This window comes from Geotrypetes seraphini, chromosome 7 (genome assembly GCF_902459505.1).
Source record: "Geotrypetes seraphini chromosome 7, aGeoSer1.1, whole genome shotgun sequence".
NCBI lineage: Eukaryota > Metazoa > Chordata > Amphibia > Gymnophiona > Dermophiidae > Geotrypetes > Geotrypetes seraphini.
Window position 1 is genome coordinate 7,275,541 of NC_047090.1, and position 25,603 is coordinate 7,301,143.

Sequence of the window (25,603 nt, forward strand, 5' to 3'; positions counted from 1 at the left end):
ACTAAGGTGTACTTATTTCTTTGCAAGAAAATCAGGCTTTGCAAGCCAATTTTCATGCAGGTTTTCACCGAGGGGCCCTCATTAAGCGCTAACATGCACTATACATGGGGGAAAAGCCTACTACATGTTAGGGGGGGTCATATTTGGGGGGAGAGGTGAGAAATAGGAGTGGAAGCGTAATCCAGCTAGTGAGCTCTGATTAGCATGCACTAGGGAAATATAAATATGTGGATCGAGCCCCTGTCTCGGCAGCCCGCCTGGGCAAGTCCATTGCCCCAGGTACAAAATAATTGCCAAAACAACAAAAAGATTCTGGAACAGAAGATTGAATGGAGCAGTTTTTATTTTAAGAAGCATCCAGATAACTTAAAAACTATCCACAAAGGGTGACCCACAGGATAGAAACCAAATAATGTATGCATTAAAAATGACCCGACATGGGCCGTGTTTCAGCAAAATAAAAATACCTTGCTCAGGGATCTTATAGGGTCCTTGACCGTCTTAAATATAAAAACATAAAAGTCACAAAATATCGGAGTAGTTAAGAGGCTGCAAAGAAGCAACGCAGCTCACAAGACTTGACTGTAGGTTGCTGTCAAAATAAACCACTTTGAATGTGTACAGTGGCAGTCTGCCCCGGGCACCATGTTGGTAGGGGTGCCGGCACCCCTCCTCCTCTCCCCCCACCCCACCCCCGGCCTCTTCCCATGCCTCCTCTCACCACGCACGCACCCTCTTCACTTCCCCCACACCTCTGGTTGAAGTTGTTCACGGCGGTCAACAACGTGCACCTCGCAACCCCGTCGGCTCTCCCGCCAACGTCAGTTCCAGATGCCATGTATAGGAAGAGACATCAGGAGGGGATCGCGAGGAGCACGTCATTGACCGCTGTGAGAAACAACTTCAACTGGACGTACGGGGAAAGGGAAGGTCAGGGAAGGAGGGGGGCACATGGCAGGCAGGATCAAGGAAGGAGCGGGGGCGGGGGCGCCTCTCACTTTCACTACGCCACCAAATGCGTAACCACAAAAAGACAGTATAGAAGTGCCATCCCCTTTCCCTTTAGTGTGGAGTTGACACAGGCTGTATGAGGTTGACCTCAATGTTATCATAGTAACATAGTAGATGACGGCAGATAAAGACCTGAATGGTCCATCTAGTCTGCCCAACCTGATTAAATCTACAAATTTGTTGTTTTGGGGGTTTTTCTTTTCTTCTTCTCCTTAGCTATTTCTGGGCAAGAATCTAAAGCTGTGCCCAGTACTTAAGTCTCCATCAAAGCTCACTCCAGCCCATCTATACCATCCCAGAGATTGAAGCCCTCCCCAGCCCATCCTCAACTAAACGGCCCTGTACTGGCCTTAGTTCTTCAATATTTGCTATTCTTTTCTGATTCTAGATCCTCTGTGTTCATCCCACGTTTTTTTGAACTCCGTCACCGTTTTCCTCTCCACCACCTCTCTCAGGAGCGCATTCCAGGCATCCACCACCCTCTCCGTAAAGTAGAATTTCCTAACATTGCTCTTGAATCTACCACCCCTCAACCTCAAATTATATCCTCTGGTTTTACCATTTTCCTTTCTCTGGAAAATATTTTGTTCTAAGTTAATACCCTTTAAGTATTTGAACGTCTGAATCATATCTCCCCTGTCCCTCCTTTGCTCTAGTCTAGAGTATACCTATTCAGGGCTTCCAGTCTCTCCTCACACGTCTTTTGGCGCAAACCTCCTATCATTTTCGTCACCCTCCTCTGGACCGCTTCAAGTCTTCTTACGTCCTTCGCTAGATACGGTCTCCAAAACTGAACACAATACTCCAAGTTGGTTTCACCAACAACCTGTACAGGGGGCCTAACACCTTCGTTCTTCTACTGGTAATGCCTCTCTTTATACAAATCTCTCACACCTGCCTTTCCTCCAGATTTTAAGCTTGTACAAAAACATATTTTTACAAAAAAAAAAAAAAAATTGTTTTGAGGGGAAATGTAAAGCCTGGCTTCTCTGATAGCCCTCTGTAAAGTGCAACGCAGTACACCACTGTCTTTCAAGTTTTATTAAAAATTTGATATTGCGCTTATCTGATTTCTAAGCGGAGTACAGGTAACTATTTACTAAAAAGTAAAATCAGGGGACATGGACGATATGACAAACTGACATACTGGAACACTAGGGAAGAGAGATAGAATTACATGGCCTATAGGAAAGAGAGACAAGAAAGGGTAGCCCAGTTGGATGGGTCCCTTCTGTAGTCAAAAAAAGAGAAGAAAAAGTATATGTTCACAAGTTTCAAGTTTTATTTTAAAAAAATGTGATATTCCGCTTATCAGATTTCCTTCAATTCTGTCCTATCAAAGAATGTCCACTAGAACCCCAATATAATGTGATGATTTCGCTTAGCTGTAATAAAAGGGACCCCATCTTACTAAAGGGCTCATTTTCAAAAGAGAAGCAGATCCCAAAAGTGGCATTTGAATGTTTTATTTGCTAATCATCAAGTTTAATAATAATTTGATTAATCGCTTAATCTAAATTCTAAGCGATGTACATGTTAATAAAATTACAAAGTAAGGGGGATAATACAATAAATAAAAAACTAAGACTAACACAACTATTGACAAATTTGACAAAACTAGGAACATAAGGGAGGAGATGGGTAGGAATTACAATTTGTATAAAAGTTAAAGAGACAAGTAAGGAGGATACATAAGGAAAGGGATGATAAAAAAATTACTTCAATAAAATTGTAGAAAGAAAGATAAAATTAGTTCAAAGACTAAATGGTTAGTTTATAAAGGCATCTTTAAAGAGAAAACTCTTCAGTTTACCTTTAAATTTTTCTATATTGTGTTCTTCCCTTAAATGGCTAGGGAGTGAATTCCAAGTTTGGGGGGCCGTAACTGAAGAGATCAACGTCCAAGTTGCCATTATTGAAACATCGTTTTTAGATGGTTATCTAAGCTGTTTGTCTGGAGTGCGTCTAAATCTCAAGAGGTGCGTTTAGGGTGGGATTAGGGTGGATTTCTGATTTGGACATTTTTGGGGGCAATAATGGAACATTGGAGAAAACGTCAGAGCAAAACTTGGACGTTTGAGACGAGACCTATTTTAATAAGGGATAACAGCCAAAATGGTGGCCAAACTGGCCATTTGACCACTGGCGTCATGAAGGCATGGCTCCCCCTTGCTGCCCCAGTGATCACCAAAGATGTGAATGAAACAGTAAATACTAGCCTGTATAAGAGCTACAGATGTTATGTCTAGTGCTCTGGCCAGTCCTTTTAGAGCAGAAAACAGGTGCCATTGACATAAAAAAGGTGTGGTAGGGAGGTTTTGGAAGCCAAATTTATGCTTTTAGGTAGGAATTTAAAATTCAGTACCTCCAAGGTAGCATTTTCAGAAGTGTTCCCCATTCCATGCACAGGACCTGAGATACAGGCTCTGGAGTGTTTTAGATTTGTTAGGAACCGGGGGACATTCTGGGGAATGAGACTTATATACCACCTTACACATTCAAAATGGTTTGCATATATGCAGGTATTTATTTTGTATCTGGGGCAATGGAGGATTGAGTGACTTGCCCGGAGTCACAGGGAACAGTGCTCGGATTTGATCTTACCACCTCAGGGTGCTGAGGTGGAAACTGTACGATTATTCCACAAAGATGGTTCCACTTTGATCAGGTTGGGACCATGCTGCTGGCATTGACATTTAAAAAGGAGATAGAACAGCTTTTAAACTAGAAACTAGGGCAAGGCCAACAGTCGCTCCAAAGAGCATGGTTTAGAGCAAGGGTGGGCGACTCCGGTCCTCGAGGGCCGGAATCCAGTCGGGTTTTCAGGATTTCCCCAATGAATGTGCATGAGATCCATTTCCATAGTCATTGGGGAAATCCTGAAAACCCGAGTGGATTCCGACCCTTGAGGACCGGAGTTGCCCACCCCTGGTTTAGAGCACGGTATCTTTAAAAGATATCACCATAATAGGGAAGATAGGGCATCCCAACAGCAAGATTGCAATAAAGACCATAGTAGACCAGGTGTCCTTAAATACAGAGGAGACTGATTTTTAGGACTGCAAATTATCCATGTCAAATGCTGAGCAAGTTGTAAATAGGAATGACAAACATTGTTAGAAATATCTATGTGTAAATACCAGAAGCCTTAGGAACAAGATGGGAGAGTTAGAACATATTGCACTAAATGAAAGGATAGATATAATAAGCTATTACAGTATATTAGAACAAAATAACTACTATAAAGAACAAAATGACAGAGCATATATGTAAGCATAGATTAATGAGAAAGCCAACATGGTTTTAGTCAAGGGAAATCTTGCTTCACCAATCTATTGCATTTCTTTGAAGGGGTGAATAAACATGTGGATAAACGTGAACCAGCTGGTATTGTGTATTTGGAGTTTCAAAAAGCATTTGACAGAGAACCTTATGAAAGCCATCTGATGAAATTAGAAAGTCATGGGATAGGAGCTAATGTCCTATTATTGATTAAGAACTGGTTGAAAGACAGAAAACAGAGTGTGTTTAAATGGTCAATATTCTCAACGGAGAAGGGTAAATAATGGGATTCCCCAGGGGTTTGTGCTGGGACCACTTCTTTTTAACATATTTATCAGTGATCTAGAGATAGAAATAACTGGTGAGATAATTAAATTTGCTTATGACACAAAGTTGTTAACTTGCAGGCGGTTTGTGAAAAATTGCAAGAGGACTGGAAGACTGGGCATCAAAACGGCTGATGACGTTTAATGTGAGCAAGAAAAAGGAACCTGAACTATAGCTATGTGATGCTGGGTCTATGTTAGGAGTCACTGCCCAGGAAAAGGATCTAGGTGTCATAGTTGAGGATACATTGAAACCCTCGGCATGGGATGAAGCTGCTAAGAAGTAGATTTAAAACAAACCGGAGAAAATATTTCTTTGCACAATGTGTAATTAAACTCTGGAATTCATTGCTGGAGAAGTGGTGAAATCAGTTAGCTTAGCGGGGTTTAAAAAAAAAGGCTTGGATAATTTCCTAAAAGAGAAGTCCATAGGCCATTATTGAAATGGACTTGGGGAAATCCACTGTTTATTCCTAGGATAAGCAGCATAAAATCTGAATTACTACTTGGGATCTAGCTAGGGACTTGGGAGCTGGGTTGGTAACTGTTGGAAACAGGATACTGGGCTTGATGGACCTTCGGTCTGTCCAAATATGGCAGCTCTTATGTTCTTATGTGAGCCAAGTATAAGACAATCAAGCCATTGTGACATCACTGATGATGTTGGCTCTTAGGCATTGGTGGAATGAGGCATTATGACATCACAATCTCAGCTCTGGAATGTTGCTACTCTTTTGGTTTCTGGCAGGTACTTGAGACCTGGGTTGGCCATTGTTGGAAACAGGATACTGGGCTTCATGGACCTTTGGTCTGTCCCAGTGTAGCAATTCTTATATGAGCTAAGTCTAGGACAGTTGAGCCATTGTGACATCACTGATGAGGTTGGCTCTTAGGCATTGGTGGAATGAGGCATTATGACATCACAATCTCGGCTCTGGAATGTTGCTACTCTTTGGGTTTCTGCCAAGTACTTGGGACCTGGGTTGGCCACTGTTGGAACCAGGATAGTGGGCTTGATGGACCTTTGGTCTGTCCCACTATGGAAATTCTTATGTTCTTAATCCATTTCCTTTCAGGCATTAGTGGATATAATTGGCTATATAAAATAAATAAAATTTTATGTAAAATAATGCATGGCTTGTCAACCAATGAAGATTCAATAGTTGATGGTTGTTTTAAAAATTGCACAGTGAAAGCATGGAAAATGTTAATAAAAGGGAAGCATTAGAAGGATGAGTCACTGGTAATGGGGGATGGGACTCGTCTACTGCTTTTTCGGTGTGGTTTACACAATCAAAGTGGTTTACATATTTTCTTAGACAGTTCCTTATTTTGTACCTGGGACAACGGAGTGGTGAGTGACTTGCCCAGCGTCACAAGAAGCTTCAAGGGGAATTCAGCTCACAACCTCAGGGTGCTGAGACAGCTGCTCTACCCACTAGGCCACTCCTCCACTCCCCCACTCCCAGTGGCCTATTTTGCTAAATTACCCCTCTTAGTGTGAAGAGTTTCCGTACCTGGTATGTAACCAGAGTTGAGATTGTGATGTCATAGTGCATCATTCTACCAAAAGTCAACCTCATCAATGATGTCACACTAGCTTGATTGTATAGGGTAAAGAACTTGCTATACTGCTTTTTATTGTGTGGGCAATTAACCCCCCCACCTCCTTTGCAAAATTATATGATTTTTAGCGCCAGCCGTGGCAGTAACAGCTCTGATGCTCATAGAAATCCTATGAGTATTGGAGCTGCTACCGACACATCCGGCGCTAAAAACCGTGATAAGGTTTTGTAGAAGGGGGGGAGGGTTAAGTGTTAAGTGACATGCCCAGAGTTACAAGGAGCTGCAGGGGGAATTGAACTCTCCACCTCAGGGTGCTGAGACTGCTGCTTTAACCCGCTAGGCCTAGTTGTCAAGGGATGTAAAGATGAATACACCAAAACATCTCAGCATGATGTCATTGACAAAAAAATAACTCTTTAAATCCAGGAAGAAATTCCACAATTTATTAGCAGCGACACGTGTAGAGCATATGCAGTTATAAGAAGTCACACATGCATGCCAAGAGTTTGCTCCAAATATACCGTATTGAAGCGAGGTCAACTTCCTCCAGATCCTCCCAAATTTTTAAACTATCCTTCCCTTCCATAAAAGGTATTTCCCATGTAGGCAAACTTGGGTCATCCCTCCCCTTTAGAATCACTGAGATCTGGAATAACCTCACCTCCCCTCTCCGAACCTCAAGCTCCCTCCAACTCTTCCGCAAACACCTAAAAACCTGGCTATTCTCAAAACTGTAACACTTCCCCCCTCTTAGGCCTCTCACCTTCCCCCTTTACACCTAACTCTTTAATCTCTCCACTGTAGTTCCTCTCTCATCTTTCTTCCTGTAAACCGTGCCGAGCTCCGCATTCGTGGAGATGGTGCGGTATATAAACCCAAGGTTTAGTTTAGTTTAGTCATTAGAGATCTGGCCACTGTTAGGAACAGGCTACAAAGATCGAAAATGTCACTTCCAGAATTCATTTTGCATTCTAATTTTACCCAATATACGATTCTACAACATTCTACAGTGCCTACATGTAAGTCGTCTTGAGCTAAATCTAAATCCCTTCATCAAATTTCTGTTTCTAGTTTGTTTTACAATGGAATAATTCTACCTGAGCAGTTGCCGAGCGTCAGGTTGTTAATACGTGATTCTACCTCTTGGTGTATTTTAACCCACCAAACAATCCACTGCGAGGATTGATCGCGATACAACTTTAGTCTAATTGAGGTGAGGAAGAATCATATACAGGCTGTTATAATGCTCACCAGGCCTTGGAAAACGGAAACCCTGCCAACAACATTCAAGGTTTCTTAAAAATTTCTTATACCACTTAATCTAAAATCCATTATCAGCATACAATGGCACGGGGGTAAGGGGGGGGGGGGTCTCCTACGCCACTGTTTGTATTGACGTTAAATTTCAATTTTTGGAAAGACCTAATAGCTATCAGGCACAAGCTAGGGTTGGGCCTGTGACTCTGTGGTTAGAAGTTGCAGTTGCAGAAGTTGCTACTCTGCCCTTTGAGAGTCTGGTTGATGGCAGCACATTTCTGGCTGTGTCTTGTGCTTCTGGGAATCTTAGTTCCTGCATCCTGATTGGCTCAACGGGGATTAACCCAGGGCAGCCTTGAGCATTTCTGCCCACCTCTGGGCTTGTTCTCTGTTGCTTCACTATTCTTTTCTTGTCCAGTCTATTATTAAGTTTCAATTTGCTGATTTTGAGTTTACCTCATTCATCGTGCCATCAACTCGTGTTTGAGTCCTAGCAACTTGATGAATTACAGATCTGAAAAGAGATTGGTTATCTGCTAGTCCAGAAAGGTCCTCTAGGGTCATGCCCCTGGTTGTTTTCAACATGTCTAACCATTTCTTTGCAGGTCGCCCTCTTCGCCCGGTTCCTTCAATCTTCCCAAACATGATCTTCTCCAGTGATCTCTCTCTTCTGATGGTGTGACCAAACTAAGACAGTCATAACTTCATCATTTGGGCTTCGAGTGACAAAGCCGGTTCAATCTCTTCCAGAATCAATTTGTTAGTTCTTCTGGCGGTCCATGGCACGCATAAAATTCTTCTCCAGCACCAAAGCTCATATCAAGTCCCATCCCTCTTACCCAGTTCAAAAAGCGAGATTCTAGGCCAGTCCTACCTTTCTGACATTATGGGACCTGCAGAAAGGATTTTAATAGGTAGAATCAGGAACTATAAATCCCACACTGGTTTGGTATGGAAGTTCAAAACCAAAAATTAGACAAAAAATGTCCTCCGCTTGGAACTAGATTACTTGGCATTTCTGCATTAGAGAATGTACTAATGAATTACTTCCACAGGAGTCTTTATATGTCTCTATCTCAAAGGTCGCACTCCCCTTCGATGAGAACAGTGCACTTCTGTGCACGCTGAAAGATTTGTTATTGCCATAACATCAGGTTTGCGGTACCTTGTGTGCTACAGACTGTGGCTTCAAAGCCTCCTGCTTCCAAGACTCCTAGTTGGCGTTCCAGCCAAGGGGCTTCAGTGCAAAAGGGGGGGGGGGGGTGAAGGGATCACACCTGCTCCAACATTATACACCAATGATACTCCTGGTAAATGCGAGGGGGATTGACTGCCTCTTTGGTGTATTTAATGCTACTGCTGGGGGGGGGGGGGGCAACGACACTGGAGGAGGTCAAGAGTGAATGAGATGATACTCTTAGGGCAGTGGTCTCAAACTCCAACCCTTTGCAGGGCCACATTTTGGATTTGTCGGTACTTGGAGGGCCTCAGAAAAATTAGTTAATGTCATTAAAGAAATGACAATTTTGCATGAGGTAAAACTCTTTATAGTTTATCAATCTTTCCTTTAACTGTTAAGGAAAAATTGATAAACTATAAAGAGTTTTACCTCGTGCAAAACTGTCATTTCTTTATATAACGCTCTGAACAAACGCCGCGGCCATCTTTTTTGATAGCCAGCGGCAGTAATACTATGGTTTAGGATAACCCTTATCTCTCGGTGAGTGAATTATTAAGTATACTTCGTTGATTGTGTGATATTGCATTTAGTTATGAAAAGAGAGTGGATTCATTTATTGTGTGTGTGTGTTGCTTTTCAGTTCCCACGACCTTGAAAAAGAGTTCCGAAACGCGTCGGGAAGGGGAACCGATAAGGATTTAAGATAAGTGATGCACGTTTAAATCCACATTTAATTATAAATAAGCTATATTTAAGCTATAAATTATTGATAAGTTATTGATAAAGGAAAAAGAAAAAGAGAAAAAATTCAAAAATATAAATTCAACACTTTCCAAGTGTGGGGGAATAATGAAGAATCCCAAACACCGCTGACTCGTTTTGAGGAAGTGGAATCAGAATTCCCTTTGGATTGTATAATGTGTTCTGAGCGGAACTGTTTGTTCAGGTTAATTTTTGATAGTTATAAGTGAGTCAAATTATTTTGGTAGATTTCTTTAATAAGACATTAACTACTTTTTCCTTTGAATTAAGAAAAGATTATAACAGTTATAACAGACGTCCGCAACCGCGTTCAGCTCTCACCTCCTCCAGCACCGGACACACGCACAAGCTGCCCTGCCTCCAACCATTGCTCCAATGGTTACCTTACGTTCTGGAACGTTGCCCGCCTCACTGCCGTAACCTCACGCAAGCGTTTTCCTGCATCTGCACGCGGTTGGACTCCACCTCACATTCGCGTACGGACGCAGGAAAGCGCATGGGTGAAGTTACCACGACCGCCGGACACTTGTGGAGCGGACCATCGCGTACAGACCAAGGGCCTCAAAATGGTACCTGGTGGGCCACGCGTTTGAGATCGCTGTCTTAGGGAGTTGCAGGTTGTCGGGGGAAGTTTACCACAAACACGGTTTTCACTATTTTTCAGGTGGCAGCCCACGGCCACCTTTTAAATAACAAAAATGCTTTGAAACAAAGATTGATCAAAATAAAAGAAACGTAAAAACCAAAATAAAACCTGCAAGTGACACTGAAGCCTAACTACATTTTGGGGGGGGGCTTGAACATCTCTAGCATATATCAACACACATGTCGAAAATGATCTGAGCACAGTTACACCATGTGTAATGAAATACCATGCTTAGGGGTCATGACCCATAGCTCCATGTTTAAAGGGACAAGACGAGCTCCATTCTGGTTTTATGCTTCTTGTCTCTGTGGATTTGTGGTTGTAACTTTTTTTTTTTTAACATGGAGCTTTAGGGTCAGTCTTGATACTTCAAATCAATGTTGGTTTTTCATCTCATGCTTTGATTGCATCCAGGATCTTCTCACCATTACAGCCTTTGAAATAGGAGATGAGTTAGCAGAATTGACCCACCTGTTCCTTATAAACTGAAACCCAGTCACCCTAGATGGAAACCAGTAACATATGAGCCACACTCAGGACATTCACCTTCAGTTCAACGCCTGCGAGACGTCTGAATCAGAGGCACTGGCCATCGCTGAAACCCTAACATCTCTCTCCTACCCTAACTGAAGCAATTCTGGAACCATTTCATAAAAGATTTGTTCCAGGTATATTCCACTATTTTCATGGAGAAAAAATGCAGAGAGAAAAAAAAACAAAAAAAACAGCTCGTATTTTCCCCTGCAGCAGAAGTTTGAAACATCTGGCCCCTGCCTCTTAAAACAAGAGGCAGACATTTCCCACGTCTTATGTTGCAGAGCCACTTCAGGCAAAAACAAAAAGGAAAAGTGCAGGAACAACAAACACATAACAAGAAAAAACTGCAGACAATATGTACAAGATGCAGGCTGTATTTATTAGATCTAATGCGGTATCCATTTTGTGCTGGAACCGTAGGCTCGCGTTTATCTGATTCCTGCATAGGCTTTTGCTCATTATCAATTTAAATCGCCGTTTGATTCAAAACCTTATCAACCATGGACCCCTGAGGAAGGTGTGTTTACCGAAACACAGACCGTGTCGGGTCCCTTGCTTTGTAAAAAGGCGGTATCATTGACCGCATTTAATATTTGATATAATAAACACAGCCTGCATCTTGTACATATTGTCTGCAGTCTCTTCTAGTTTTGTGTTTGCAAACGCAAGCAGTGTCTCACTTCCGGCTCACCACACAATTGTTTCCCACGTACTCACCTTTATAGGACCCCCAGGGACCCCTGAAGAAGACTTTTTGTTGAAATGCGGAGCGTGTTGGGTCCTGTATCCCTAGCGGAATAGGTCCTTTAAGGCTTTTATGTGGATGATTTATTTTTATGTGGATGATTTCAGTGTACCTTTGGAACTTTGACACTTTCAAATAAAGTCCATTTAGGAACATCATCACGCCACAGAGTTTTTTTGGTTTTCTCTGGATTTTCTTCTTTGTGGATATTTTGGGGTCAATTCCTTTTGTTTTTTGCTACTTAGCATTTTAAAGTGTTTGAGGCTTGTACAGATGAGGATGGAGCTTAGGCACTGGTGGAATGAAGCATTATGACATCACAATCTGAGCTCTAGAATGTTGCTACTTATGACTATAAAATGTTTTGAGGCTTAGGCATTGGTGGAATGAGGCATTATGACATCACAATCTGAGCTCTAGAATGTTGCTACTTAGGATTTTAAAGGGTTTGAGGTTTGCGCAGATGAGGACGGAGCTTAGGCATTGGTGGAATGAGGCATTATGACATCACAATCTGAACTCTAGAATGTTACAAACACAAGCAGTGTCTCACTTCCGGCTCACCACACAATTGTTTCCCACGTATTCCCCTTTATAGGACCCACAGGAACCCCTGAAGAAGACTTTTTGTCGAAACGCGGACCGTGTTGGGTCCTGTATCCCTAGCGGAATAGGTCCTTTAAGGCTCTTATGTGGATGATTTATTTTTATGTGGATGGAATTATTTTATGTGGATGATTTCGGTGTACCTTTGGAACTTTGACACTTTCAAATAAAGTCCATTTAGGAACATCATCACGCCACAGAGTTTTTTTGGTTTTCTCTGGATTTTCTTCTTTGTGGATATTTTGGGGTCAATTCCTTTTGTTTTTTGCAGATCCACTTCAAACACAGAATGACAGTGGTAGGAACCATGAGCAAATAAGTCACACAGAGGTAGGGTTACCAGACATCGGGACTTTCCCTTTTGAGTTCATGTCTGGAGGTCCGGATGGCTTTTCAAAACCCGGCACATTGTCCGGGTGTTGAAAAGCTTCCCCCAAAATTGTGCCAGGCAATGACGTCACGCACAAGGCAGGTCTAGGGGGGGTCAGAATTTTACAATTGTAAAATCTGGCAACCCTACACAGAAGAGCATTTTTAATAGAACATTTAAGTCTGAGTTTGGGGAAAACATCCAAAAATCCAGTAGAGAAAATGTTCATTTTTGAAACCGTAAGATGTCTATCTGGGGGTTTTGTTGTTTGTTTGTTTTTAATGACCTGTTAGACGTTTTAGCCCTTAGTGCATCTTCCTTTTTGGCTATTTTCAAACATGAAATTATCCAAATGACAAAATGCACCAAAACAAGCCATTAGGACGTCCAAGCAGCCAGCATTCTTAGCAAACTGGTCAGGTGAGCAGAGCAGAGGGGCATTCTTGGGGGTACTGCAGTGAACGCCACCTTAAAAAGTCCCAAGTACAAAACCCACCCAAAACTTACTGTGCCCTTATGCCTGCAGGTGTCATCTTTCTTGAAATACAGTAATCTTTGAGTGGTTTTTGGAGGGCTCACTATACAATATAAGGAGATTATAGTGACATGTGTACCTGGGACTTTAAGGCGACGTTCACTGCAGCACCCCCTAGAGCAGGGGTGTCAAAGTCCCTCCTCGAGGGCCGCAATCCAGTCAGGCTTTCAGGATTTCCCCCATGAATATGCATGAGATCTATTAGCATACCATGAAAGCAGTGCATGCAAATAGATCTCATGCATATTCATGGGGGAACTCCTGAAAAACCGACTGGATTGCGGCCCTCGAGGAGGGACTTTGAGACCCCTGGATTAGAGTGTCTATGTCAGGATGGGCAACTCCGATCCTTGAGGGCCGGAATCCAGTCGGGTCTTCAGGATTTCCCCCATGAATATGCATGAGATCTATTAGCATACCATGAAAGCAGTGCATGCAAATAGATCTCATGCATATTCATGGAGGAAATCCTGAAAACCCGACTGGAATGCGGCCCTCGAGGAGGGACTTTGAGACCCCTGGATTAGAGTGTCTATGTCAGGATGGGCAACTCCGATCCTTGAGGGCCGGAATCCAGTCGGGTCTTCAGGATTTCCCCCATGAATGCATGAGATCTATTAGCATACCATGAAAGCAGTGCATGCAAATAGATCTCATGCATATTCATGGGGGAAATCCTGAAAACCCGACTGGATTGCGGCCCTCGAGGAGGGACTAGAGTACTCCTCTGCTCAGCTCAGCTGCTGTGTGCCCATCTGAAGCCGTCATACCAGCTGGAATGTACTGTTTCTTTTATATCTTTGGGGGATGGGAGGGGGTTGGTGACCACTGGGGGAGTATGAAGGGGGTCATGCCTTAATCTCTCCAGTGGTCGTCTGGTCAGCTTGGGCACCTTTTTAAAACAAGTTTCAAGTTTATTTAGGCTTGATATTCCGCTTATCCATCCTAAGCGGTCTACAGAGTACAAAGCTGAAAGTAATTTAAAACAGGGGGGAGGATCTGGCATGTACAATTAAAATATAATGCAAATAATGAGGGGAAAATTGGGAGACGGATACGATTACATTCCTTCCTAAAATTTAAAAAAAAAAAAAAAATTATTGGCGGTGGGAAAAACTCGGGGACAAATTTTTCCCCGCCGCCACAGGAAATCAATTTCCCCGTCCCGTCCCTGTGAGTTTTCTGGCTGTCCCTGCCCCATTCCTCTAAGCTCTGCCTTTTCTAGAATATATTTAGCACTTTACAAGTTGGCACCGCACTAATGGAAGCCATATATACTGTAGAATCGGGCCCTTACTGACTCCGATGTAGGGGGCGCTAAGTACTCTCATATGAAGTCTGCATTAGCCAGTTAGCACTAACTGCTTAATGCTTCCACGCCCATTCTCCACCCAGTGGCGTAATAAGGAAGGGGGGTGGCACCATCTTGGTAGAGGCACAGCATCTATCCTCCTCTTTTCCCGCTCCTCCCCCCCCCATTGCCACGCACACCGATTCCCTCCCCATGCACCTCTGTAACGTTCCTGGGGTGAGGAGAAACCTCCAACCGGCTGTTGCGCCAGTGTCGGCTCTTCTGATGTCACTTCCTGGATCCACGTCAAGGAAGTGATGTCAGAGGGAGAGCCCAAGTAGGCTCGTGCGCCAGGAACGTTACAGAGCTACGGGGAAGGGATGTGGCGTGCACGCACGGCAGTGGGGGGTGCGGGGAAGGAGCATGAAGAGGTGGAGGGGGTAGAGAAGAGGGCATGGGAGGAGCACCACTGCCCCGGGTGCCTCTCGCCACGCCACTGCATGCCACGCCACCCATTGAAAAATTAACCAAAAATTCAATACCGCATGGTTTAGCGCATGCTAACAAGGAAAGTACTGTGAAATGCTTAAGCGCATTTACCCGGAAGCAGCTTTTCACACACTAAGAACTGGATTCTACAAGAGCGGCGAAAGGTTAGATGACAGTAGCCGCCCTACTTCCGCCTCACCTAATTGGTTTAATTGTCTTTAATCGACGTGATAATTGATTGCGTCATTTAAAACCAATTAAACGGTCACATAAGGCTCAAATAGGAGTGGATAGCGGTCGGGATTCTCGTCACAGATAGGCCTTGAAAACCCTGGTCTTCATTTCTGGCGCCTATCTGTGACGTGGCCGTGATCCTATCAACGGCACCATCGCGTGATCGACACCCGATTGGCGCCACTTCTGTGGGAGGCCGCCAATCCCAGCACCGCTTATACAATCCAGGGCCTTAGCACGTGCTTAATGGGGGTGCAATGCTCAGTGCGTGCACTGCACGTTTTTAGAGGCAATTTTGAAATGCCTCCACTCCTAATTGTTACTTTAAAAAAGGGTATTATGAGATGCGTTTAGCAAGCTGCAAAAGCTGAATGAGGTTTTAAATTGTGCCAACGGTTAGAACAGTCACACTGAATATAGTAGAGGGCGTGTGTTATCGTAGCTTAAAGGGCAAAGAAGTCAAAGTAATATTATATAACTGGATAAGACTTCTCAGTATACGAATAAGCAAAATATACGTCTGGCTTATAAAGCAAGTAAAATGTTCACATACACTCAGAATTGTGAAGTTTGACCAAGAGCGTTAGCTCCTATAGCCAAACCCACCGCCCCATCACTGTGTATGAATGAAGCAGTGAAGTAAAGTTACGTTATATATATGATTACAAGGTGTTATTTCCTTGGCATTTTAAGCAGTTTACATAAGAACATAAGAAGTTGCCTCCACTGAGGCAGACCAGAGGTCCATCTCGCCCAGCGGTCCGCTCCCGCGGCGGCCCATCAGGCCCTTTTGCCTGAGCAGTGGTCCCTGACTAGCTCTATAACCTGTCTCTACTCCTATTCCGATAACTTACCTCTACTCCTATCCCTTTAGCCCATCTCTACCCTTATCTCTACCCTTCAATCCCTTTGTCCTCTAGGAACCTATCCAAACCTTCCTTGAAGCCCTGTACGGTGCTCCTGTCTACCACAGCCTCTGGAAGCACATTCCATGTATCCACCACCCTCTGGGTGAAAAAGAACTTCCTAGCGTTTGTTCTAAACCTGTCCCCTTTCAATTTCTCCGAGTGACCCCCTTGTACTTGTGGTTCCCCTTAGTTTGAAAAATCTGTCCCTGTCTACTTTCTCTATGCCTTTCAGGATCTTGAAGGTTTCTATCATGTCTCCCCCCAAGTCTCCGCTTCTCCAGGGAGAACAGTCCTAACTGGGTCCCTTGAGAAAGAATTCCGAAACATGGTCCATGTCGGGACCTGCTGACCCAGTTGAAAGCTACGTGGGAACTTCTTTCTCTTTTTTTGCCAATGAAAACTAGTTGAGCACTTGAACAGTATGTCTTTTTCAAAATAAGTCATACACAGTGATGGGGCGGTGGGTTTGGCTATAGGAGCTAACGCTCTTGGTCAAACTTCACAATTCTGAGTGTATGTGAACATTTTACTTATTTATAAGCCAGACGTATATTTTGCTTATTTGTATACTGAGAAGTCTTATCCAGTTATATAACAGTTAGAACAGTGCCATGTTAATCTTAGGACATGCCAACTAACACCCTAAAACAGCTAACAGAGCGTCCCATTGGGGTGGCAAAGAATGGCTTAGTAATGCAGGAGAGTGTGGCGCAGTGCTTAAAGCTACAGCCTCAGCACCCTGGGGGTTGTGGGTTCAAACCTATACTTCTCCTTGTGACCTTGGGCAAGTCACTTAATTCCACCCCCCCCCCCCCCCATTGCCCCAGGTACATTAGACAGGGAAAAATGCTCAAGTACCTGAATAAATTAATGTAAATCGTTCACAGCTCCCCTGGGGAGAACCATATAGAAAATTGATTAAATAGTGTGAAAAGTTTCAGCCTCTGATAAGCAGAGCTGCTATTGTGACATCATAATGCCTCATTCCACCAATAAGAGCCAACCTCATCAGTGATGTCACAATGGCTTCATTCTCCTATGCTTGGCTCTCTTTCACTACATTTTGATTTCTAGAGTGGCGCAGTGGTTAAAGCTACAGCCTCAGCATCCTGAGGTTGTGGGTTCAAACCCAGGCTGATCCTTGTGATTGTGGGCAAGTCACTTAATCCCCCATTACCCCAGAGAAAAATGCTTGAGTACCTGAATAAATTCATGTAAACCGTTCTGAGCTCTCCTGGAAGAACGGTATGGAAAACTGGATAAATAAATAGATTATATCTTGCAGTTAATGCATGGCTAGTATATGTTAACTTGAGTAGCTTAGGGGTTCGAGCACCAGGCTTGATATTCAAGGGCATCTGGTTCAAATCCCACTTCTCCTTGTGATCTTGGGCAAGTCATTTGACCTTTCATTGCCTCAGGTGCAAAATTAGATTCTGTTGTGGTTGACATGTGGGAACGATAATCGCTCGGTTACTGTACCACTGCCTTCTTCACAAATGTTGGAACCACCCCAAAGGTTTACGCAGAGGATTTCACTTAATGGGATTTAATGTTGGCAACAAATGTGAAGGTGCAAAATTTTAATGTGATTGTAAATAGTTCCCTGAGGGGAGGAGCATTCAGATACATGTTGAAACAGCATTGCCAGGGCTGAAAGGAAACCCCCCAACTGCGCTGTCTAAATATTGACCCAAGTCCTTAAGCGTAAATTCGCTTCTGAAAGTTTTAAATAAAACCCCCTAGGCTAATCAGGCAGAAAAATAACACATTGAAACTCACAAAACTTTTAATACAAAAACATTTGGGACCGGGTTCTGTACTTAAGCACTCATTTCAGCAGGGGTGTCAAAGTCCCCCCTCGAGGGCCGCAATCCAGTCGGGTTTTCAGGATTTCCCTAATAAATATGCATGACATCTATTAGCATACAATGAAAGCAGTGCACGCAAATAGATCTCATGCATATTCAATGGGGAAATCCGAAGAGGGACTTTGACACTCCTGCATTACAGAATTGCGATTAGCGGCACCAACATTAGAGGCACCCAAGTCCTTTAGAGCAGTGGACTCCAACTCTGTCCTGGAGGACCACCAGCCAGTTGGGTTTTTGGGATAGCCCTAATGAATAAGCATGAAAGAAATTTGCATGGAATGAAGATGATAGGAGTGCAGATCTGCCCCATGCATATTCATAAGGGCCATCCCAAAAACCCGACTGGCTAGTGGTCCTCCAGGACTGGGTTGGGGACCAGTGGTTTAGAGAGTCATGCTTAGCGGCACCTAAGTCTTTCTCCACCCCTAAGCACGCCTATTTTGGTCTATCTTTTGCAGAATCGCGCCTAAGAGGATGGACATCTATCTCCCAATTAAATTTTATTCTTTTTTTCAATTATAAGCTTCTTAAAGCTCATAACTGAAGCCGGTTTACTAATTAAGTTATGCATCTCACTTTCAGCTCCTCTTAAAGAATTTCCCCCTTTGTGCCCTGTGTCAAACACAGAACTAATTTTCCACGTCTACTAACGTTCATGACATCAGTGTAATTAGGACACTGGCCCAGTTTTTCCGTCACAAGCTAGAGGACATCTTTATTGGGCATGCGCCTAAACAATGACGCAGTAAGGGTAAGTGGTGCCCCTCCCCCCAGTGCCGCCCCCCTCCCTTTCCCGGTACCTTTTAAAATTCTCCAGCATGAGGAGAGTGCGGTGTCAGCTCCCGGAAGTGAAGTCAAATAGCGCCAAAAAGGCACAGGGTAAGCAAGGGATGCACACGGCAAGGAAAGGAGCGGGGAGCAAGTGAACGAGTGGGGGGGGGTGGCAGAGAGGAGGATTAGGGGTGCCGCCATGCCCTTAGGAAGACCACGCTCTGCACCCCCCTTTCTACACCACTGCCTCTAAAGAATTTATTATGCAAAGAGTATTGTTCTTTCTCACACAGACACACAAGTCTGGTCTACTGAAAGCATACACAGCGCTGTATATTTAATATTCAATAGATGATCCCTGCCCAGAAGAGCTTACAATCTAATTTGGACAGACAGACCGAACATCTCAGGGTTAAGGAGTTTCTGGCAGAAGGAATGATGCAATGGGTAAAGATATCTGACAATGAGTGGGAGCTAAAAGTTGAATGCAGCTTCAAAAAGGTGAGCTTTTAGCTTCAATTGGAAAACTGCTAGAGATGGAGCATGACGTATTGACTCTGGCAGCCTGTTCCAGGCATACGGCACAGGAAGAAAGAAGGGATGGAGTCTGGAGTTGGCAGTGGAGGAGAAGGTCACAGATAAGAGGGACTTACCCGATAGATGGAGTTCATGTTTGTAAAAGGAAACAAAAGAAGAAGTTTGAATTTGTTTTAAATGTCTTGATAAAAAAAAATCCAGGTTTATATGAAGAAAAGCATGATGCTTGGAAGAAGTATCAATGACCTATAATATGTAGATGACACAGCGTTCCTTGCAGAAAACGAAGATCTCAATTACCTTATTTTGAAGATCAAAGACTAGACTCCAAGCATGGGACATTTGAAGATTAAAACCAAAGATGTTGACTAGGGGAACAATCCCAAATTCAACACTCAAGTGGAGACGAAATAACACTTGGTTTAGCTTACTTGGATCAACGGTCACCAGTCGAGCAAGAGCAGTCAAGAAATTTGGCGAAGAAGCACACTTGATGAAATAGTTATGGATACAAGGCTATGTCAGTAAATACAAAGATACGATCAATCTATTTTTTTCCAATTACATTATATAGCTGTGAAAGCTCAACAGTGAAGAGACAATCCAGGAGAAAGATTGATGCTTTTCAATTACGGTGCTGGAGTAGATTACGACCAACATGACGGACTAAAAAAAAGAAGAAATCATTCAAGTGTGCATGAGATGCAACTAAAACGCTCCCTTGAGGCCCAAATGACTAAACGTAGACTTTCATATTTGAATCATGTAGTGAAAATCAAAGCCTCACTTGAGAAGGAAAGGTAAAAGGACAACCTAGGCAGCAATCAAGCACATCACAGAGAATTGGACACTCTGTCAAAGAACTATTCAGAGTCAGTATTAGTCAGACTCGATTCGAAGACACGTGATCATCAAACAAACTCCTGTGTCAAGGGCCAAATTCAGCAAGCTTCTGTTGTCAGTTAAAGCCTGATCAATCTAGTTGTAGACTGGCCTAGTAAAAAAAAACTTTCCATTTTCTTATATTTAACATCTGGAGCTGGAAAGACCCGTTCGCTCATCACCTTCATCCCCCCCACCCCCTTCCCAATTCCTCCATTCCTACCCCTTATACAAAAATACTGGACACTGCAATTGGTGGAAAAAATAGGCCGCAGCCCTGGTTATTGGAACGATAAAACATAACAATTAAGCATAACATCATAACAATCTGACCTACCCATTTAAGTTCCCATTTTCCCCCCGCCATCCTCAGCTAGGGCCTGGGGGTGGCATGACCTCCATGCCCCTTAACATTACCAGTCACTGACGCTCGCGCCACCCAGCTCGCTTCCTCTTACCGCTCATCATCGGATGAGCCCCCCCAAAAAACGCTCGGTAGCTCAGAACATCCCAAAGCCCCAGCGACAACCGAACCATCCTTGGAAGGGAGGGAGGGAGGGAAAGCCAGCCCTCATGAAGGTCCCGGCTTAAGTAACTTTACCCCCCCCCCCCAAGAACTTTCCAGACCTCGTCCAACCAAAAGATTTGATTGGCTGAGGCAGGAAAGAGCCCTACCTCCACTTCCCCACTCTACAAGTCTAGTCCCAACGGGTGACTAACGGGCCATCCAGCCAAGTATTAAATTTCGCCCGTCGAGATGAGCTCAAGTGCATATGCAAGACAAGACCAAATTTAGTTAGTTAGTTTTAAAGCCCATCCTACCAAAAGGAGCTCAGAATGGGTTACATCATTACATATATAATACAGAGTAGTATTTATAAGAGATAATAATTGAGAGTCTGTATTTAGCCACTTGTGTCTGCGTAAACCTGAGCTATCTAAAAATTGGCTGGTCAACATTGCCTAGTTAAATTTTAGGACTACTGTTTGGCCAACCTGAGTAGCATAGGGAGCTTTGACCAGGCAGCTTTGAAACTACGCCCTGGAAAACCCCCAAATTGCAATAAATGTAGCTGGTAAGCAGTGGAGGAGGGGGGTTGAATCTGCCCAGCTCACTCATGGGCAGTGGAATGGGGCAGCTCGGTGGAGTCATGGCCCAACCAACATTAGCAAATGACGTGCATAGGGGTAGGATTAAAGATGAGGTTTTTGGGGCCTTTCTAACCCAAAAGATAAACCCTTTGACTATGGATCTGAATCATATCTTAGAACTATTCCAGACACATTAAGATCATGAACTATTCATTGCAAGAGTCTCATCGATACTCCATATTTATGGCAAATTTGCCATTTTCTGATGCTTATTCAGATCATTCAAATGGTAAGCTTTGGGTTTTCAAGCGCAGAGGCAAGTATGTGATTATCTGTATTTTTGGCAAGGAAAAATAGAAATGGAAGAATTTTGTTAGAGAAAGAGGAGTCGGTGGACCCTGCAGGAAATGATTGTATGAACTTTACCGCTTTACAAACGCATGAAAAACAAAGGCAACCAGCAGCACGAAAATTGGACACACTCTAATCCGTACAGCTTAGGTGAATTTGTATTTCTTGTTGCCAGGCTGTGGAATCAAAATTATCCTTCATCCAATGCCAAAAGTCTTTGAAATTTATAGTAGAAATGCACATGAGGCTTAAGCTTGAAACTGATCCAGTTACTCCAGCTTCAGGTAAGAACCAACCCAGATACTGGATGCATATTGTAAATTACAAAACGTTGCCGCATTACTGATCGCCTTCAAAAACTCTAGGTGTGGTCAAAAGAAAAGAGCTGGTAATAGGCAACTGAGTTATTTATATGACAACAAATGGGAAGACACACGAGTTTTCTTGGTTCTTCAGAATTGCCAAGGCCTAGCAAGGTTGAGTGAATCCCAGAGGACAGCCGTGGCTTGGTTGCATGATAATCTCCTACCTCCTGCTGTTTTCAAGGTAAGGAGCCTTCAAGAAGTAGCATGAGGAACCTTCTGTCAGATAGCCATAAGCTTTTTGAAATTGCTTCAAGACCCTGCTTTTCCACACCTCCAAATAAAGTCTTTTTCTCTCTTAAAATCACACATTTTACCATATGCAGATTTTTTTTTTAAATGATGCAAATGTGGTGACAGAGAATTATGAGGGGATTATGAGGGGCAGAGAATTATGAGGTGACAGAGAATTATGGTTGGGCTGAAAAGTTCTCAGCCCAACCAAGAAAAGAATGAGGTGGAGCCATGAAACTTACACATTATTCCATACTTTTCAATGATATGACATGAAATGAAAAGTGTTTTAAAAAAGTGTGGAATAACTCGTAAGTTTCCTGGCTCCACATCATTCTCCTCTTGACTGGGCTGAGAACTTTTCAGTGGCTCCTCGTATTGTGATGTCATAATGCCTCATTCCACCAATGCCTAAGAGCCAGCCTCATCGGTGATGTCACAATGGCTTGGTTTCCCCCACACTTGTGCCCATTTACTAGCTGCATTTGCCTCACTGAAATGAAAAGTGTCAGGAAAAGTGAGGAATGACGACTTGTAAGTTTCATGGCTCAACTGCATTCTCTTCCTGGTTGGGCTGAGAACTTTTCAGCAGCCCCTCATAGAGACTAACTTATATTAGTTGGGTTTCAACACAAAGGTCTCAGTCCAATTCAATAGTACTTAAAGAACCATATCCCATGATTCAATATCTTAAGCAAAAATATTGTGGTTGCCATTTTGGAAATAAAATATAGGTGATGGATGAGCTCGGAGTTCTGCTGCCTTCACCAGGTCAGTGAAGAAACTAGACCAGACAGTATATGATTCAGACGTTCAAATACTTGAAGGGTATTAACGTAGAACAAAATCTTTTCCAGAGAAAGGAAAATGGTAAAACCAGAGGACATAATTTGAGGTTGAGGGGTGGTAGATTCAGGGGCAATGTTAGGAAATTCTACTTTACGGAGAGGGTAGTGGATGCCTGGAATGCGCTCCCGAGAGAGGTGGTGGAGAGTAAAACTGTGACTGAGTTCAAAGAAGCGTGGGATGAACACAGAGGATTTAGAATCAGAAAATAATATTAAATATTGAACTAAGGCCAGTACTGGGCAGACTTGCACGGTCTGTGTCTGTATATGGCTGTTTGGTGGAGGATGGGCTGGGGAGGGCTTCAATGGCTGGGAGGGTGTAGATGGGCTGGAGTAAGTCTTAACAGAGATTTCGGCAGTTGGAACCCAAGCACAGTACAGGGTAAAGCTTGGGATTCTTGCCCAGAAATAGCTAAGAAGAAAAAAATTTAAAAAAATTTAAAATTGAATCAGGTTGGGCAGACTGGATGGACCATTCGGGTCTTTATCTGCCGTCACCTACTATGTTACTATGTATAAGGGTGTCATCTACAACTTATTTGTGGCCCTTCTGTCTATATATTTAGATATGCTTTACCTGTATTTCATCTAAAAGTAAAATCATCTATTTTCTCTACAAACCCTTTCAGATTTGCTTTGGGATCCCTTTCTAATAGATCTTGTACACATTAGATTTCGGTGGAAATACCGATTGTCAACAGAGCTCAAAGTATGCTTTTCAACTCAGAGCCAAAGCTGCTGTAGAGAACAACTCATTAATAACACAAAGTAAATGCTTTCACTAGACACACTAGTCATTACCTATCCTTAACTGGAAAGCTTATTGAATGATCTGTATTTCAAACTCTATTCACTTCAGATCCAAAAGCAAAGGTCTTCTTCTCCCCCAACGAGACACACGGGCTACCCTTGACTGGAAACCTTGGTTGGGTTAGGCCCTAGGACCCAGAAGGAGCCCAGGCAGAAACCAGTAGCTCCCAATTCCCTGTCAAGAGACAGGCAAAAAGTCTGGGCCTCTCTCCCGCCAACTGTAGGAGAGGAGTGCGAGAGAGAATCGCCCAACAGGTGTAACCGTGAACAGGCAATACAGGGCATAGGGTTTGTTGGTTTAATAAACAAAATGTTGTCCGATTTCCTTGTTGGAAGCAGAAGAAGAGTTTGGATTCAAACACCATCACTGTGCTGAGGTGTTTGAATGGGCAAATTCCTTTCAAAGTTACTTATTCAGCTTAGAGACAGCAATTCTCAGTTTTGTAGTGAACTCATTCCATTTGCAATCAGAAAGTAATATTTGGGGATGGGATGGGTAGAGGGAGTGTTGGCAGGTACTTTATCGTGTTTGTTTTGTGATAATCGATTGTCGATTTCTTTGCATTTATATATCTAAAATGTATTAACTGAGCTGAGATGATATTCTTCGTAAGATTTTTGTTAGGTATATTTTATTTTTTTTAAACTCAATAAAAAAAATTCTTGAACAATTAAAGAAAATCAGCTTCCTGTGGGGTAAATTGCATCCGATTTAACGACTAGAGAAAAGAGGCTTTAAGCTCACTTTCCCTTTTCTAGGAACAAAACCAGATTCCAAACATTTTGATAACACTTCATGGGGGGAGGGGAGGGGGGGACACATATTGTTGGAGATGTGCAACCCTCCCTTAAAAATGACATGGGTTTTAGAGAAAAGTCAGGGAACTGAGCAGCTGGGATCCCTCTTGGCTTCCCCCTGCCACTGGATCATAAACGTCCAATTTACTTCAGCTGCAAAACAGTTCAGAAGCTTCCTTAAGTCTCTGTCTTTTATAAGCCCATCCAGCAGAGCCTTAACAGATTGAGCTGTTGGGGTCTTTTCAGTGGCTCGAGTATTTCTTTTGCACCCCCCCTCCTCCCCCCCGAAATAACAGCGTCTAAAATCTGAAAATCTGGACTCCAGCATTTGCCCTCCTGAAACATATACAATTAACCCCGGCCTTATCTCCAAATCTCTGGCTTTGCGTCTGGCTCGTTTATTTGAAGAAAGGATTAAGAAGGAGAACCCATCATTTTCCACCGTCGTATTTGTGCATCCAGAGATTAAGAGAGGGCGCAGTTTTTCCATTTTGGGGTTTTTTTTTTAAGTTCTGCAAATGACAATCCTTCCGTTCTCATCCAGGCAAGTTCATCGCTTAAACGTTCTTCGGACCTAAGGAATGTAAGAGCCAGCACTTAGCCCTCGGAAAAGTCCCGTGTGAGAGGATTTTGAATCGTTTCTCATAAAAAACAGAGTCAATTTGGGATGACAGCAATTATCAGTCAGAGCAGGCAGTTTCGGAGCGAACTCATCCCATTTGTAATCAGAAAGTGTAGCACTATTTATTAGTAATGTTTGGGAATGGGGTGGGTAGAGGGGGGGAAGTGGGGGACGGGAAGTGGGGAGGGAGTTTTGGGAGGTACTTTGTGGTGATAATTGATTGTTGATTTCTTTGCATTTATATATCTACAATGTATTAACTGAGTTGAGATGATATTCTTGGTAAGATTTTTGTTATGTATCTTTTATTCTTAAAACTCAATAAAAAATTATTGAACATTATCATTATTATTAAAAAAAGGGCGGCTGAACGGGGGGAATTGAAATGACTGAGCTTGTCAACCTTCCCTCAGGCTGGCTTGGGTTTGTTGAAGCAAGCTCATTCTGCATTCCCTACTAACGATTTTTTTTTTTTTGGGGGGGGGGGTTTGTTTGTTGTTGGGTTTTTTTTTTTGTTTTTTTTCCAACCCCTTTGTATCGTTCTATAGCAAAGAAAAATAACTCCAAGACGAATCCAGACTTTTGCCCAGTTCAATCTTTGTAAAAGTGATCAGGAAGTTAATTAGGGTTCTTTCTTTATTTCCCTGACCCCCTAAAATGTATTTTGCTTTGGCAGG

At 43.1% G+C, this 25,603-nt stretch overlaps 1 protein-coding gene across 6 annotated transcripts in view; it reads right to left on the reverse strand.

Annotated features, from left to right (window-relative positions):
* The window catches only part of NTF3 (neurotrophin 3), a 212,218-nt gene that overhangs the window by 60,918 nt on the left and 125,697 nt on the right, over positions 1–25,603 (reverse strand). The gene's annotated exons all lie outside the window — the stretch shown is intronic.